Raw genomic sequence first — 19,452 nt, 5'->3', positions numbered from 1 at the left:
TTTCCCTATACAACTTCTTAAAATGAACACTCACTTCATACCTCTCTTGTGATTCATGCTACACTAGATTATAAGACATATTGGGCTTAGATTCTAACTTAGCAGCAAGTTTCTTAGCTATCCACACACTTATAGCAGCAAAATTATTATTACTCACCCTAATACAAGAATATTCAATCCCAACTTTCTTAATCTTAAAGGTCTTCTTATCCACACATAAGGCTACATGAATCATCCATTCGCAACCACCTTTACAGAATGTCTAGTACCTAGTTTTCTCTTTTTTGGCTTTATATAGCTTGATCCCTTCTTGGATCATGTAATCTACCATCACCTCCCTAAAGTGATGAACATTGGTAAACAACATGTTCTTTGCCAAAACAACCTTCTCATTCTCATCAAGAGTATAAGGGATTCCTCAAAGGGACCTATTTATCGCTCTACCCCTATCAGAGTTAAAGCTATCTTGGTTTCCTTCCTCTACATCATTGTCAACATTAAACAGACCATCATGTGCTGCTTATTCCTCAACCTTAACATAATCTTCAGAATTGCCTTGAGACTTACTTATCTTTTACTCACTCTCTGTCTCAAGCATCCAATCTACACCCTTACTAGATAATCCACCCCATCTATGTTGGGTTTGGCTATGGACAGCATGCTTGAAATTACGCAATGGAAAAAAATTAAAACTTTAAAAAACAAAACATATCTCCACCCACGAATCACCATGGTGATATTTTAACACATAGAATGGCATATATAATCATAAAATCGGAAGCTAACCTTGCCAACATTTTTCTAATTGGAATAGCAATGCAACCCACAAACACCACGATAAGCAAAACCCTAGCCAATCAAACTCTTGGCCTCCAATGGTAGTACACACGATTTCACTTGAACCTTTCAGCAAAGAAGGTAGATTTTAACTATGTTTTTGTGCTAACAAAAAGGGACAATGTTTGTCCATTTCCACTTCACACAAGAATGGCCGAATCACACACTTGAAAATTTTCTTCAAAAATAATTTTTCTTTTTCACAAAATAAGTGACGACACACAAGGAGAAAACCCTTTTTTTCTGACAACTCTTTTTCTTCATATATGGAAAAATAGTGAAAAGTGATTTATATAGCTAGGTTAAAATTAACTTTAATTTTGCAATAAGGCCCTCCAAATTATAACACATTACAATAGAGGCCTATAACTTAATTAAACTATTTTAATTAAGCCAAAGGAAATTAAATTGAAATAATTTCCTTTATATTATTGCAATTTCAGCATTATAATTATAACTATTTATATATTATGTCCAAAACTTAATTAAACTCTTTTAAATCAAGTTTATAGAAGTTAATTACTTAGCATGTGATTTAAGTCTAACTTAAATCATCACTCTCTCAATTTAATTCAAATGCAATCATTGTGTGTGACCCATTTGGTTCTTAACATATTAGCAATGGAATTGATTAATGACTTAATTAATTAATATAAATTTCAATCAATTAATTTATAATTAATTCCATAGACCAAGCTTAGCATCTAGCAATGCATCATGGCCACCCAATTGTTAAGAGAGTCACAGGGTTTTGTAACAACCTTTCAGTGTACAGTCTATCAGTGTAATTCATTCCCTCATCATATATCTTAGAGATGCTAAAAGTTGGGTACAGTATCTACTCCTATTGTCCTCCATATTCATTCCTACAGTTATAACATTAGCTTTATAAAGACTTATGAAACCTTTTTCATAATTTTCAAGTCACATTAGCCAAGGACTTCAATAAGCTACTATTAACCAAGAACCGATACGATATGTCCTTTAAAAACACTTAAGGTGATGATTTTTATCTTGACCACTCATTTGCTTTCACATGCTTCATACTATACCTAAAAACATCATGTTTAGGCATCCTTGATTAGGAACCCGTAAAGATGAAATTAAAGTATAGCATTCCACATATAAGGTAACCTAATGACTCAAGTCTAAAGAGTATTTACATGACTGACATATAAGAAGTGTTGCATAGACACTGGAATGTATGACCAAATGCACTTCTCATGGTGGGTCATATGCAGTGAACTTGCTCTCTTTAGCAAGCACCTATATTCTAGTTCCAAGTATCTCTATACTTCAATCTATGAGATCAATTGCGTACTTTCAAAATAAAGAACATAGAATGTACCAGTCTCTAAGCATCATCGATATCCAGTCTCAATGATACATTGACTAAAAACATCTTAAGATTATGCTTTGATGCATAGAGATCTCAAAACTATAACCCATTACAGTTCCCTTGCAAGACATATTACTCTCATGAGCTTCATCTAATTAGACTTATAACTCATTATAATTAATGTCTTATTGATAAAGAAAAACCTCTAATCATTCAATATGAATGATATCATTACATGATTGGAACCAAGCCTTCACTAATCTTAATTAACTATAAGGCTCATCTCAACAATCAGTCCCTAGATATATCACTCTTTTAATCACTAACATCAACATCAATAAAAGCAGAAGACCTTTCACTAACTCTATGTCTACCTCTATCTTTACCTCTACCTCTACATCTACTTGAAGTAGAAGCATTAAGATCATTGGAACTAGCCTCACCTATCCTACCTCTAGTAGTACCTACACCAGCATTCACATTTACATCAAAAGCGTTAGCACCAGCACCAGCATCAAACCTTACATTTGCAAAAGTAGAATACTTATTAGAGTCCATTATCTATAGGCAAATTACTGAGATCAGGTCCAAGTGGAGGTGGATTTCCTTGGCACCTTCATACAGTTAGAACAACTTCAAAACATCACCATCATTCTTCAGTTCAAAAACCTTTTCTGCTTTAGGGTGTAATGCCCTAATGTAGAAACCTATACCTACCCTAGCATTAGAATCATCCACCAACACCTCGAACACATCATTTGTCATCTCTATATATGAATGTTTATGTAGATCCATGTTCCCAATGTTCATCACTTCTCTGTTATGGTGCACCACCAACTCATATAGGATCTCCGCCATTTCTAAGCCTAAAAATGAAATTACAATAGATTAGTAAACCCTAAAATGTTAAACAATAACCCTATTACCGAATACTAACCCTAAACCCCAACCGAATTAAAACTTATTTCGCAAACCTCCAATTTAAATCGATTAGGGTTCCTAAAACCTTAAACACTAACTCGATTAGCTTGGAATTTGAGGATTTAAGGTTTCATAAAAAATTAAGGTTTTAAGGTTACAATTTGAATTAAGGTACCCTAAACAAAATCATATCCCTAAATCCTCAATTTTTTACAAAACCCTATATCCCTCTAGTCGTAGACTTAAACCCTAATCCTCACCCTAATAGCTTCTAGTGAGCTTCAAGCACCAATAGAACTATTAGTGTAGAAGTCTCAAAGTGAAGTATACCCAGAATGAGTGAATTAGTATTTATAAAAATTTCTTTAAAAATCTAGCTATAAAGATCAAAAGTTTTTCATCCAAAAATATTTTTAAGCATAACAAACAATTTTCCAACAATAAATCACTAAGAAAAAAAAATATCATACCAAGATAAAATATTTTTCCTAAGTTAAATGCTAGCTATGAAAAGTAAAAGGAAAAATATTTTTCTAAGTGTTAAATGATAAATCAATATAAAATTATTTTTTCAAGGTAAATATAAACAATAAATAATAATGCAAAAAATTAAAAAGAGACAAAAAGAAATTATAATGGTTTGATTTTTTCAATGCCTACATCCACTCCCTTAGTAACCACGTAATTTCAATCCACTATCAAGGATTCTTTCTTTTTAACGAGATACAGCAATAACCTTCACACAGTCCGTAAAGAGATTCTTGCTTTTTAACGGCATCAAGCGATAACCCTTACAACGGCTTTTTCACTGGAATAAGCGATAAGCCTTACACAATCCACAAAGGGATTCTTGTTCTTTCACGGAATGAAGCGATAACCCACCAACAATGGTTTTAAAAGCTCAACCACAAACCCTCACAAATAGCTTTTCAAGGTTAAGCTAAAACTTTTACAAAATGTATGTACAAAGAAATAATGACAAAGATTTGCCTCATGAAGGCTGGATGCTAGAGATTTTAACTTGGTTGTAGTAAAAAATGAAAAATCAACATGAATGAACCAAGTATTCAACTTTGTAAGTCTGGTGGAAGACTAAAATGATTTTAAAGAGTGAAAATGAGCTTTTAGAGGTCTCTTTAGGGTTTGAAGCTTTGGTTCAAGTCTTCTCTTACTTCAAAATAGCTCAAATACTTCTATTTATAGCTGATGCAAAGTTTGAAGTCGTTAGACACAAGTTTGAATCAAATCTGAACATTGTTGAAGCTTAAGGGTCGACTATAACACTTTTAGGGTCGACTATGTTTTTCAAATTTCTCAAATTAGGGCTTCCATAGTTGAGTATAACCTTTATCTAGTCGATCAAACTCTCGAGAACGTGTTTTTCACAAGTCTGAGCAGCTATAGTCGACTATGTCTGTGTAAAGTTGACTTTTCTTCACTTTTCACTTGTCAGGGTCGACTATGCCTAGGCCATGATCGATTATGTCTGTTCAAAACTTGATTTTCTTGATCTTTTTGGAACAAGGTCAACTACAGGCACTCTAGGGTCGACATTATATAAGCTTTCAAACAAAAATAAGCATGGCTTGGTGCTTAAGGTTAATACCTTAGTGGATTAAAAATGTATTTGAGACAAGTTCAAATGCTTGACATTAAGCTCAAGATAATATATAATTTTTGTCAAATCAAAACATGATGTAACTCAAGGCTAACATGAACCCTAAATCCCAAAATCTTAATTAAAACCCTAACCCTAACCCTTACCCTAAATCCTCAAATCCCTAAATCCTAATCGAAAACCTAACCCTAACCCTCTCCACAATAGCACAAAACCACCATGCTTACCAAAAAGACAATAAAATCTGCAACGACCTCTCCCCGGTCACTGCCGGCGTCCAAGACTTCCGAAAAAGACTCGCCAAGTCTCGAACAAGCCTGTCTAGAATTTGCTCATTAATTCACTACATTCAATCACCATATAATATTGATACTTTCATATACTAAGTTGAACCATTAATATAAAAAAATCAATACAAACTTTTTCTTTTTATTCGTAAGTGTATGCATTAAAATCTATAATCTCCAAATTAATGCTTATATAAAAATTTAGAATTCATTTACAACTTCATAAATAAAATGCTACGACTTGACCTCTAATAGCGGAGCGACTCGGAATAAAATGCTAGGAGATGCCTTTACCTATTCACGATGAACCAAATGCGTCACAAACTACACGCTAGGCTGATCCCTATCTGTAAAAAGGGAAATAAAGGGGTGTAAGTCTCATCGACTCAGTGATAATCATCGACTCAACGAGTAGGGCGTAGATGGGAAACAAGTAAACGGTAGATCAGTTGAATATAAAAATGCAGATTATAAAAACAATTCGTTTCAAACGGGAATTTGTGCATTATATAAAAATTGAGAATTTCTTATAAAGTATAAATAATCGAGATAATAAAATTTTTCACATCAAAATATATTAATAATCATTTTCGAATCAAATCAATAAAATTTAACAAGCTCCCGCGAAACTAAATAATATTTAAAATCATGCCCAAATCATAACTCCCCCCATATGCGAGGAAGTACAGATTTATTTCACAGATAAACATATAGGGGAGCTGTAAAAAATCGTTTAATTCTTTTTTCTTTTCTTTCCAGCCCGTGGCTTCCCTTCACCACTGTGGCTTCCTCTGTTCACCACCATGGCTTCCTCTCTTCACCACCGTGGCTTCCTCTCAAAATCGATCACCAAAAGCCTCATTTTCTCACCTTTTTTGCTGCCACTTTTTGCTCTAAAATCAGTAGATTTCCAGCTCAATTTCCATCAACAAAACTCCTAAATTTTGGTAGCACAAAGCTATCTAATTTTTTGCACAAATTGGCAGCAAACAGCTCCAATTTTTTTGCACAAACAACTCTAATTTTTCTGTACAAATTGGCAGCAAACAGCTCCAATTTTTCTGTATAAATTGGCAGCAAACAACTCCAATTTTTTTGCACAAATTGGCAGCAAATAGCTCCAATTTTTTTGCATAAATTAGCAGCACTTTGCTATCCTTCAATGGCAGCAAAACCTCTAAAATTTTCAGCTGCAAATTCACACAATTTCAGCAGCAAAAACCTTGAATTTTCAGCACCAAAATCAGCCATAAAAACCTCAAAATTCCAGCAATTTACCTCAAAAAAAAATCAGCTTTCTTACCTCAAAATTTTCAGCTTTCTTTTTCCTCTAAAAATTGTAGCAAAAATCTCTCTTTTCCTTCCTCAAAGTGCAGCAAAACCATTCTCTTTGCTCTTCCTCTCCCACGGTTCTTCCTCTCCCTTTTTCTCTTCATTTCTTTCTTCCTTTATTTTTCTTCTCTTTTTCTTCTTCACTAACAAACTTAACTTTTCTCTCTTCCTTTTTCTTTCCTTACATGGCCGGCCCCCACCTTCCTTTCTACACTCTTCTCTTTTGTTTTCTTTACTTTTTTGTCTTTCTTTTATTCCTTTGTTCAACTGGCCATTCACTTCACTTGGTTCAAATTTAGAATTCTTCCAATTGACTTTGACTTATCTTCATTCTCATCCAAATCACATCATTCCCATTCTTGACTCATATGACCACTCATGTACATATAAAAATATTATTTGACTTTTCAACATCTTTTCTTCATTATTTTATCATCCAATTTTTTTTCATTTTATTTTTATTTTATTTTATTTCTTCAAAACAATAAAATTTACATATTATGCCTTAACTTCATTTTATTTAACACACCTCCCTCAAATTTTCATATTTTAAAATTAATTCTTTCGACATGTGTAAAAATTCTAATTTCCTTCTTCCTTTTCTTACACGTGTATAATCAAACTATCGAGATCGCATTTCAACGTGGTGTCACTATAATATTTAAATATTTACTTACCCGCGTTAGCTCGATTTAATAAAATCACGCTGATGCAATTATTGTCATTTTCCTTCAAAATTCTTCTTTGCTTCATCTCCTCCACTTAAATTAGTCATATTCTATTTTTCATGACTAATTTCGACAACATATAAAATATTAATATTTTAATATTATTTTATTAAATAAAATATTATTTTATTTCAAAATTTTTCACTTGCCTTCTTTGGTCCCGAAACACATCATTACATCTCGGTTTACTTCTGAATCATCCTTTAGCTTACTAATTCCTCTCCAACAAAAGTATTATTATTTAATTATTGTTTCTGCACACGCGAAGCATTTTATTCTTGAATGTTCCTTTCATCCTTTGTCGCTCTTTAGCACGTAAATTCACATCAAACGATCATTCGTTTGATCAATAAGGTCTTATTTGTGTCCAACGAGGGTGCGGGATATTACAATCTCCCCCACTAAAAAATAAATTCGTCCTCGAATTCTAACCAACATACGATGAACAATCAAAATTCTAAAATTCTTCTACATCACTTTCGTGGGACATTCTCCATATAAGATCTCGATCTTAGGAATTAAATCAATTTCCAATCTTTATAGAAAACTTGGCAATGTCATATTACTTTTATTTTTAAGTACCACACTTCTCGAATTAAATCGATATTATTCTTCCTCTTATAAAGAGAAATTAAATATATCATTAATCCTGGTCACACCTCCATCAAATCATTCTTATATCATCAATTATGCATGTTTACATAGCCATCTACAATTTCCTCGACCTTGATCCTTTATCAAACCTTCCGACATTCAAACATTTATCCAACCATTGACTACGGGTCTAACTTGTCAACCTATCTTTATTTCGGTTTACACATTTCTATACCATTACCATGCGAGCATTTCATAATACTTAAAGATCAAGACATGTTTTATTTATTTCAAATATATTTAACATCAGAGATGATTCAAATCTAATAACCATTAGTAACTATATTCTCAAAAACAAAACTCTAGTACTTTCATGATCGAGTGCTCGCTAGATAATTTCAACTTATACCACAAGACATTTCGATAATTAACGATATTCTTATATATATATCTTTATAATCTTAATCAATCTCTTTAATTAATAGCTAATCTGTTCATCATCAACCGCATACAACATATCTAACTTGAAATTTCTCAAATTTACTCTAAATACCAAATCTCACGGTCTCATTACCAAAGCCTTTGCTAGTATATGAATATTCAAAATCTCAAATCATCTTCTCTTCCTAAATGGATCTTTATAATTCCCGTAACATATTTCTATTCCTTCACTAAGGGTAATATCATTTAATCAAACCATATCACCCTCGTTCTTTAAATATTCATGACATAATTTATCCTTTGCCTATCCTTTTTAGGCACTTTACCTTGATAATGAATTAAATAAATTGAAACTGATGAGGAAGGTATATTTCACAATTTATGTCTTGTATTTACAAGCATATCGAGACCATAACTTCATTAGATCTAGATATCGGTGAGATAATCATTGCCTCAAACCACCATTTCCAAACATCCTTATATGTTTGCAATTCATCTTCATACTTATGTGACATATTAGTCACGAATCCAAACTAACTATATAGCCTTTTGCTCCTTGAGCTTTAATGTTTCTCATAGTGAAATTTTTTTTTTTTGAACTATGTCATCAATATGTTCACAGAGTGGATACAAGTTCATAACTTATAGTTCAATGCCGAAAGCAGTGAAGACAATCTCATCCTTAGAGTTCCACTCTTATCTAGCAATCGTAACTCCCTTTGTTCATTTACTTGCACATTGTTTGGTTACTCACCAGCCATTGATGACCATTCAAGTTTGAACTTTTATAAATAGTCAAACTAGTGCATTCTCACACCTTTCCATCCATTTCCAAACCCTCAAACACTTCCTTTAATACAATCTCGTTGAAAATTTAAATAATCAAAAGCTGATCTCCAAAGCCTTTCATAACCTTAACATTTCAATGTATACTTATTAACATTCCACTTATTGGTTCCCAATGGACATTATTTTAAGACCCCCCCAAAGTGTTCGTGTTATTAATCTGGACCATATTGAACTAACTTGGTATGATTACATTAATTATCCTTAAACTTCTTAGGTGCGATTGTAACAACATTTGTATTTCTTCCATCGCTAATCCAATCACAATCTGGTATCCACATATGCTTTATGATCTTATTGACTCTTTAGGTTCATCTTTATGAGATCACTGGATCTTATACAATATCACAATTCTTAAAAGTCATTCTCATTTCTCATTTACCTTTTGTACTTCCATCGGATACATCTTTATTTTGATATTAATTACTCACTTAAGATTTAGTTTCATGGGAGTCATATGCACCTCTTGCATTTTTGAATTTCAATTTCTACATAAGGGGATTCTCATTAACCAATTTCATTATTAGGATTACCTTCAATCGTCTTTGTGTTATCACTTTACACTCGTATACCATTACTTTCCCTTTAACGTTTACACAATCAACTCTGATATTTATAAAACTTAATATAGATTTTACTTAAATGTCCCTCAACATTATCGCCAATATCTAATCTCAACCTTGAGCTAATTCATGCACTAAAAACTACAACCCAGCATAGTTTCATCAAACTTTGGGATCTCATCATTACTTAATTAAACTCAAAACCAACTCTCTTTAAGCTGTTATACACTACATATTCGCATTTAAAATATCTCAAAAGTTTAGCACCATTTATATATATAGGCAGAACAACTTAATTAACACAGTGCACTAACCTCTGTGCACACAAGTATCAGTTTACTTCTCCTTAATACTTAAATTTATAAACCTCGAGTGGATCTCAACGATCACTATTTATTTTAGTCAAAATATACCTCTTATTATCATTATTGTAGGTTCTCCTTTATATCATCCTCAAATACCATCCATAGTCATCAAATTTCTTCCCATTGACAGTTATAACTCAATGGTTAACTCCACCAAATGAATGAGTTATTACGGACTTATTAGTCCAACTTCACTTTCCTCTACTCTTAGTCGGAGGGGTATTTCATTATATCACCCTTTCATTAGAAGCATTTACTTAAAATATTTTCAACAATAGTTCATGTCTCGGGTGGCATCTCAAACCCGAACATCGACAATCAATTCTTGTTATTTAATCATCATTTATGATTACACAAGGTAGTTTTCTAAGATAAAGAGTTAACGTAACCTCCTATCTATAATTGGTGCTGCAGTCACTGACTATAAACAAGACTCTACGTCGACTCCACTACTCCGCTGCTTGACACAAGGATATCCTAAGACTCAACTAAACCTAGGGCTCTGATACCACTATTGCAACAACCTCTCCCCGGTCACTGTCGACGTCCAAGACTTCCAAAAAAGAGCCGCCAAGTCTCGAACAAGCCTGTCTAGAATTTGCTCATTAATCCACTTCATTCAATCACCATATAATATTGATACTTTCATATACTAAGTTGAACCATAAATATAAAAAAATCAATACAAACTTTTTCCTTTTATTTGTAAGTATATGCATTAAAATCTATAATCTCCAAATTAATGCTTATATAAAAATTTAGAATTCGTTTACAACTTAATAAATAAAATGCTACGACTTGAACTCTAACAGCGGAGCGACTCGGAATAAAATGCTAGGAGATGCCTTTACCTATTCACGGTGGATCGAACGCGTCACTAACTACATGTTAGGCTTATCCCTATTTGTAAAAAGGGAAATAAAGGAGTGTGAGTCTCATCAACTCAGTGATAATCATCGACTCAGTGAGTAGAGCGTAGATGGGAAACAAGTAAACGGCAGATCAGTTGAATATAAAAATGCAGATTATAAAAATAATTCGTTTCAAACGGGGATTTGTGCCTTATATAAAAATTGAGAATTTATTATAAAGTATAAATAATCGAGGTAATAAAATTTTTCACATCAAAATATATTAATAATCATTTTCGAATCAAATCAATAAAATTTAGCAAGCTCTCGCGAAACCAAATAATATTTAAAATCATGCCCAAATCATAACTCCCCCCATATGCGAGAAATTACAGATTTATTTCACAGATAAACATATAGGGGAGCTGCAAAAAATGGTTTAATTCTTTTTTCTTTTCTTTCCATCCCGTGGCTTCCCTTCACCACTATGGCTTCCTCTGTTCACCACCATGGCTTCCTCTCTTCACCACCGTGGCTTCCTCTCAAAATCGGTCACCAAAAGCCTCATTTTCTCACCCTTTTTGCTGCCATTTTTTGCTCTAAAATCAGTAGATTTCCAGCTCAATTTCCAGCAACAAAACTCCTCAACTTTGGCAGCACAAAGCTGTCTAATTTTCTGCACAAATTGACAGCAAACAGCTCTAATTTTTCTGCACAAACAACTCCAATTTTTTTGTACAAATTGGCAACAAACAACTCTAATTTTTTTGCACAAACAGCTCTAATTTTTCTGCACAAATTGGTAGTAAACAGCTCTAATTTTTTTGCACAAATTGGTAGCAAACAGTTCCAATTTTTTTACACAAATTGGCAACACTTTGCTGTCCTTCAATGGCAGCAAAACCTCTAAAACTTTCAGCTGCAAATTCACACAATTTCAGCAGCAAAAACCTTGAATTTTCAGCACCAAAATCAGCCATAAAAACCTCAAAAATTCCAGCAATTTACCTCAAAAAAAATCAGCTTTCGTACCTCAAAATTTTCAGCTTTCTTCTTCCTTTAAAAATTACAGCAAAAAGCTCTCGTTTCCTTCCTCAAAGTGCAGCAAAACCATTCTCTTTGCTCTTCCTCTCCCACGGTTCTTTCTCTCTCTTTTTCTCTTCATTTTTTTCTTCCTTTATTTTTCTTCTCTTTTTCTTCTTCACTAACCGACTTAACTTTTCTCTCTTCCTTTTTCTTCTCTCACATGGCCAGCCCCCACCTTCCTTTCTACACTCTTCTCTTTTGTTTTCTTTACTTTTTTGTCTTTCTTTTATTCCTTTGTTCAACCGGCCATTCACTTCACTTGGTTCCAATTTAGTATTCTTCCAATTGACTTTGACTTTTCTTCATTCTCATCAAAACCACATCATTCCCATTCTTAACTCATGTGGTCACTCATGTACATATAAAAATATTATTTGACTCTTCAACATCTTTTCTTCATTATTTTATCATCCATTTTATTTTCATTTTATTTTTATTTCTTTAAAACAATAAAATTTACATATTATGCCTTAACTTCATTTTATTTAACACACCTCCCTCAAATTTTCATATTTTAAAATTAATTCTTTCGACATGTGTAAAAATTTTAATTTCCTTCTATCTTCCTTTTCTTACACGTGTATAATCAAAATATCAAGATCGCATTTCAACACGCCGTCACTATAATATTTAAATATTTACTTATCCGCATTAGCTCGATTTAATAAAATCACGCTGACGCAATTATCGTCGTTTTCCTTCAAAATTCTTCTTTGCTTCATCTCCCCCACTTAAATTAGTCATATTCCATTTTTCATGACTAATTCCGACAACATATAAAATATTAATATTTTGATATTATTTTATTGAATAAAATATTATTTTATTTCAAAATTTTTCACTTGCCTTCTTTGGTCCCGAAACACATCATTACATCTCGGTTTACTTCCGAATAATCCTTTAGCTTACTAATTCCTCTCCAACAAAAATATTATTATTTAATTATTATTTCTGCACACGCGAAGCATTTTATTCTTGAATGTTCCTTTCATCCTTTGTCACTCTTTAGCACGTAAATTCACATCAAACAATCATTTATTTGATCAATAAGGTCTTATTTGTGTCCAACGAGGGTGCGAGATATTACAAAATCAATGAACTATGATCGATGAACCTTAACCTTCACTCATGATTTGAGTATTCTTGGTTTGGGCAGTGGTTTAAAGGGTTCGAAACAACAAACTAGTTTATGGCTTTTTCATTATGGGATAAAGCTTTTAATCAGAAAAGAAGCTTTAGATTGGAAGGAAATCTAGAAAAACCTTAATCGATTAGTGTGAGGGAATGGTTGAAGAGAGGAAAGAAAGAGATGAACATAGTAGTTGGGAGTGATTAAGGTTTTCGTAACACGCGATTAGGCCTATTTATGTGATGGGCATTTTAGTCATTTCAAATATGTTGTTAATGTCGTTTACACATTTATGGCAGACTTTCTATTTCGAATACTAATGGACCCGCATGAAATTGTGGGCAAAATTTAGGAAGTAGCTGTATTTTACCCCCAAATAAATTTTTGAAGTGCCTAAAGTATTTCCATGTAAAAATTTCAAAATTACTTGAATGAGTTTTGAAATTGCTTGAATGAGTGTTTAACTTGTTTGAATAGTTTTTAAACTTGTTTAAATTAGTTTTAAGCCTCTCTTGCACTTGCTTTTAAAAGGTCCAAGTATTTGTCATTAAATTGGGTTTAAAAAGAAGAAATTTTTATGTTTTAAGCTACAAGTATTGATACTTTAGTCAAAAATATCGATATATTTTACATAAAATGCTTTCGAATACTAGGAATGGATACTTGTCTTAAAAGTATAGATACTTGCCTCAAAAGTGTTGATACCTTATGAAAAGTATTGATACTTGATGTTTAGAACTAATCGTTAGACATAAAAATTAAAGGAAAAATGGCTAGTTTCTTTACCAAATCATCTCTAATAGCTCCACAGCTTCTCTGACTATAAAAAGGACTTCTCCAACACCTTTACAAGGTTAGAAGATTTGATAAAAACATCATTTGATCAAGAATCAAATTTTATGAAGAAAAAGAAAGAGAAACCAAGCTAGAGCAAGCAAATCACATTCTTTCAATTAGCTTTTAAACTATTCTTGTGCTACAAATTCTTTGTACTTTCATTCCTGTCATTTATACACATCTTTATATCATTCAAACACGGACAGCCTTGTACTTGCTTAGCAAAGCCCACCTTTTAGAGATATATTTGCTTCAATCTTGTAAAAAAGAAAAAGGTTATACCTTAGCCTTCAAAAGGCAATATTTAAAGGTTGTACTTGATTCTCGAAAGAATAAAGGTTATAACTTAGCCTTCAAAAGGTAGTGTTTAAAGGTTGTGCTTAAACTTTAAAAAGGCAATGGTTATGCTTGAACCTTTAAAAGGCATTATATTGAATTTATTTAAAAGTGGATTAAACTCCTTAGCTTGCTAAAGGACAGGATGTAAGCACTAAGGAAGGGTTGAACTTCTATAAACTCCATGTGCATTTTCTCTTTGCTCTTCACTATTTATACTTACGCATTTGCTTTACATTAAACTCCTTGTGCATTTTCTCTTTGCTCTTCACTATTTATACTTGTGCATTTACTTTACTTTACTTTGAAAAGTTTTGAAAATTTATTCTTAACTTGTTTGTTTTTTAATTTACTCTTAGAATTACTTTTAACATACTATGATAGAAAAACAAGTTTGTGAAAATTTGTTTTTAGCTTACCTTCATTAAAAGTTTAATTTGTTGACAAGAATTTTTTTAAAAAAAATCCAATTCATCACCCTCTTGGATATTTCCGCATTATTATTGAACTAATATTCCTAACACTATGTGTGACCTTAAACATGAAATACACTACTCTTGAGCTCAAGTCAACCTTGAAATCAACAAAACCAGTCAAGAACTCAAGGTTGTTGAAGCAACATAATAAGCAGCATAAATAAGAGAGAAAAAAGCAAGAAAAATTTCAAAGAAATAGGATTTTATTCTCAAACTTGATGTGCTTTACAAATGAACATAAAAGGTATTTATAGGTTTGCTAATCCCTTTATTTGACATATTTACAATTTAAATTTAAACTAAATGATTAAAGCATTCAAATTTATAAGTTTGTCGTATCTACATCATTTAAATTTGAAAACTAATAATATCTACCTTTAAAGTTAAAATTACAACAACCTATCTATATTTTTTAAAAAGATGTGCGGACGTTTCTATCTCTTGGTGCTTCGATGGGTTGATCCTCCTGTCTGTTGGGCCAGTCGACTGTCATGTCCAAATTGCTGGTCTGCTTCCCTGCTTGGGCAGCTAGTTTGCCTGGGCTGCTGTCTACTCGACTCATGACAAGTGGGCCAATTTGAATTTGATGGACAACAATTAAAAAGATTTGTTTTATTTTGTTGATTGAAACTTGAAAGCGACGCAAGGGGGAAGCGAGCAGCTGCCTGCAGCCCCGCTTGAACCACAAAGAATGTGGGATTATTGGAGCGAGCTTTCAGGATGTTGGTCTTCCACTTTTATCATGGAAAAGCCCATGGAAAGCCAGGTTCCTAAAGGGGCCGAACCCGAAATCTGGGCTAGTAGTAGGCCTCAAACTCAACATGGACCAACCCCGTGATTGTGAGACTGTGACAAGGAAAGTCTTCTCTGTTCTTGCGGCTTATCGTGTTCGTCCATCAATCCTGATCAAAGGACGCAAGCGTTCTTCAGGTGACAGTAACTGCTTCTTTTTTTTGTTCATTTCCCTTTTAATTTAAATCTTGTTTTACAGTTTTTGCTTTTACCTGGCTAGTTTTGGAACAAGAACTATATTTGTTTTGCAATTTTAGGTGGTTAATCAACAGTTAATTCGGTTAAACAGCTTGGTCTTCAACGTTCAAGCGAACACCCTTTTGTTTTCTATATTAGAATAGCAATTATTTTGGGCATTTAGGCTTGAAATTTTGAAATAATATGGTGCTCAATCCTCAAAGACCCAGGTTGTATTGTTTGGTATTTGATGTACTTTTTATAAAGTAGCCAGGTGTTGGTGTGAATTCCGTGGATTTCACATATAATTTTTTCTAAACGTCTTTTTTAGAACAATAACTCTGGGGATTGGAGGATAACATCAAATTGGTGCAAATATCATCTCTTGACAATCTGAGTGAGTGCTTTCGTATTATATATCATTTCAATCATCATTACTTTTGTGATCAGAAAGTTGGTTGAGTCTTGTTGGACCTATCAATTGGAAGGGTTGGCAATTGATATTGATTTGATGAAAGGACTTTGATAATGTTGATTGTAAGGGAGAAATGAGCTAGGACCCTTTATCACTGCATCTTATGTCTTGCTGCTTGTATTGTTTTGGAGGTTAAAAATCTTTGACTGGTTCATTTAATTCCCAATCTTTATGGGTTCAATGTTTCTTTTCTATCTGTAATAGAAAGGAGCTTGGATACATCTATAGTAGTGAATAAAGCTGGGCTGTAAAAGTGGATTTTAAGAGACCCCAAATTCAATGTCTAGACATTTTGATCAATGTCTACATAGCTTTCTCTAGAAGCTCATTCATAACTGCTTTGTGTCTACAATTTCATATCTAATTAAGGGAAATCTATGGCTTAGATCACGTGTTTGTATGACATCCAACTCCTAGTATGAAGCAAGTACCTTTTAGTGTAACATCTCAGCATTGATAATTCCTTTAACAAATACTTCTAGAATCAGAATTTGCCTTTTCAAGACATGGGAAAGCCAACCTTCTAAAGAACCTTAAGATAACAATGGATTCATCCAGAACTTGTTTGCCTCAGTTACAAGCTGCCTAAGGAGCTTAGCTGTAAAACCTTTCTGATATGTCCTGCACTCTTCTAAATCTTAGCTCTCCAACATGCTTTGGATTTAGAAAAAGTTATCTCAAACAACAAAACAAATCAACAGATAATGTGACAAGCTCTGTTGTCATAGTATAAGATGGCATTTCCAGTAACAGAGGGCTTTGATTTTACCAACAGTGCTTACTTGTCAAAAGACCAGATCTTCTTTAAACCAATTCTCTCGGCTTTCAATTTTTCCAGGATAGAATTGTAGAATTGGTTTTGGACCTTTCCAAGAACATTGAAGCTCCAATACATGGTGCTTTATAATTCAGTTTCTTCAATCTTCAAATAGATTCTGACAGCTGCTGCTGTTTGTCTCACAGCATTTTTGCTGAAGCAAATCTCAAACTTTCTCTTTCTTTCTACTTCTGTTTGTTGTTTATTGCTGAGAGGTACCTCTTGGTCGTTTTCTGTCTAGCAGATTTAATTTTTAAGCATTACATGCTAGCCCCTCACATTTTCAAGCTAGACAAGATTTATTGAAGTGTTTATTTCTTAAATTGTTGATATAGTATCTTCTTTATTGATATTTCTGTTGAAATTTTATTTGAAATGATATTATTTTAAAAGCTTTTTATATGTTTCAGATCTGCATACCAATCTACAGAAATATTAATGGGATAGAACTGGTTATATTTGGAATAAGCCAATCGACCTTTTAACTTGACTCTGTTGCTAATGCTTTAAGCCTTGGAGTTTGGGACTCAGTTGGGGAGCCAGTTAATCTGTGGAACTTTGACTAGAGACCCTAATTGAAGAGGAATAGGGCTATGTCAATCATATCTTTAGCTAACACCAAATACATCCCCGAATATTCAGGATCTTTATCAAAGTGTTTGACGTGTTAATGCCCACTGAGATTTTGTTTTCAGTTTTCCTTTATAGATTGTCCTCTGGAGAAACAGTCTTTGACTGGTTTTAGGGAGGAGAGAAAGGAAGAAGCTTTTGATCAATGGGACTCTTGTCAAGCATGAGAGGCCTGCTGTTGGTAATGTTTATTTAAGGAGTAAATGTTTGGATGCTAGCATGGTGGTTCTGGAGATTCTATTTTTCTGCATGGTCATCATGTTGGAACTCATGCCGTCTGCACTTTAGTAAATTGAGACCCTAATCTGGCATATACCGTGTTGAACATGTTCGCGCTATCATGGTGGATACCCTTTCCCATGAAAATACAGCTCATATTTTGCAGTTTAGGACATCACAGGAAATTCCCTGCTAAGAAGTTTGGTGCTGTGCAATGAAGACCAATCATTGTAACACTGGGGACTAGTTCTAATCTTTTCCTGTTCAATTCCTTGGTCAACTAAAGGTAATAGGAATATAAATTGTAAAAAGTAGATATTGGTGCCCAAATCATCTCTGTGCCCTCATCTCCGTGCCCAAAATTTAAGAAGTTGCCTCCATGTATCCCAACCTACATGCTTAAACCTCTGAACATAGATGGTAAGTTAGTAACCTACTTCATAACTATGAATTTCCTCTAGGCTATACCCAGTTTATCCATTCATTACCATTTGTTTTAGAATTCAATGGAAGTGCTGGGAAACACAGGTATGATATCCATTAACCTGTTCCATGCCAACTTCATTAATGCCTTTGCGAGAATCCTTTTATTGAAATGCTTTGCTCGGTGCAGCCATATCACTACCCAGTGAAATATGTGTTTAATTTCTAACCTGATGCATGTGACTAGAAAATGCTCTGGAATTGCTGTATCATTGCATATAATTGCAGGCTATCCAGCTTTGCTGATTAAGAGGTCACTAGAATGGGCAACAACACTGATCTGCAGTTTTGGTGATGATAGGACATGAATTTTTATGTGGTGACAAAGTTTCACGTGTAAGCTTTTCTCAAGCAGCCTTTTCTATTTTTTGATTGTAATTCTTAGCTCTATATTGATGTCACTTTATGAAAAACCGTATTTGACAAGAAATGGAAAAGGTTAAGATAAAGTTAATGACCCCACGGTTTCTAACATGAACACCTGGAGCCAGTATGTATCATATTTAGCACTTCAATAATTCTAATTTGTCAAATATTATTTGTCCTACTTGCAGTGCATTAAATAGTCTCATTTTTTGAAGTGAGATGGTCCATTTGAGTTAGCTTACTGGAGGTATACCACCGTGGTCAATAATGAGAAAGTTAGGTTGAGAGATGGGAACTGCCCTTAACCTTTTGCTATTAGAAATTAGGACCCATCAGGCGGGCACATTCCACTTACAGAATATCCTCGTCAATGAATTTGATCACTCAGTTACTTGTTGAATGTAATGATTTTGATGTGGGAGGCTGATGTCTTCTTCTCTTGCTTGGTGTCACTCACTTTTTTTTTTTCACTGAACAACAATGATTGAAACTACCATTTGCTCCTGCAGATTGCGAGCAGATTGGCGGACCCATGGCAATACTAGCATTTCAAAAGGCTCTGTTGATCGATTCTTCATCATATATAGCCAGAATTACCAATTGCTGCAAGTGCTTTCTGCGCCAGCCATGGTGCCTATTTGGTCGTCAACTGTGACATGTGTAAAAGGAAAAGGTTTCCTCTTTTTCCACTGTCGAACAAGAGCCACGTGTTGTGGCCAACATTGTCTGCACGTTCCAAAATCATTTCCTTTTCACGGGTTATACAGGAACGGCATGCTGTGTTTATCTGGCTTTCCAACCATTTAGGGCAATTTTATGAATTCATGTTTTTTTACACATTCAAATGCTTATGTCCCATGATGGATGCGAATATATACCTTGAAAAAAAAGAGTCACGTAGTCTTCA

General features: G+C 33.6%; 1 long non-coding RNA gene across 4 annotated transcripts; it reads left to right on the top strand.

Annotated features, from left to right (window-relative positions):
* Positions 15,282 to 19,452, top strand: LOC18608975. Of its 4 annotated transcripts, none has more exons than XR_001926852.1 (4): positions 15,282 to 15,516; positions 15,887 to 15,952; positions 17,258 to 18,515; positions 19,055 to 19,452. It is a non-coding gene; the product is annotated as an uncharacterized LOC18608975 (long non-coding RNA). The 4 variants fall into 4 exon arrangements; XR_001926855.1 differs by having other exon boundaries at positions 15,397 to 15,516; positions 18,408 to 18,515; XR_001926853.1 differs by lacking the exon at positions 15,887 to 15,952 and having other exon boundaries at positions 15,283 to 15,516.

This window comes from Theobroma cacao, chromosome 2 (assembly GCF_000208745.1).
Source record: "Theobroma cacao cultivar B97-61/B2 chromosome 2, Criollo_cocoa_genome_V2, whole genome shotgun sequence".
Lineage (NCBI taxonomy): Eukaryota > Viridiplantae > Streptophyta > Magnoliopsida > Malvales > Malvaceae > Theobroma > Theobroma cacao.
The sequence above is the reverse complement of the archived record's forward strand: the minus strand, read 5'-3'. Positions and strand labels throughout refer to the sequence as shown.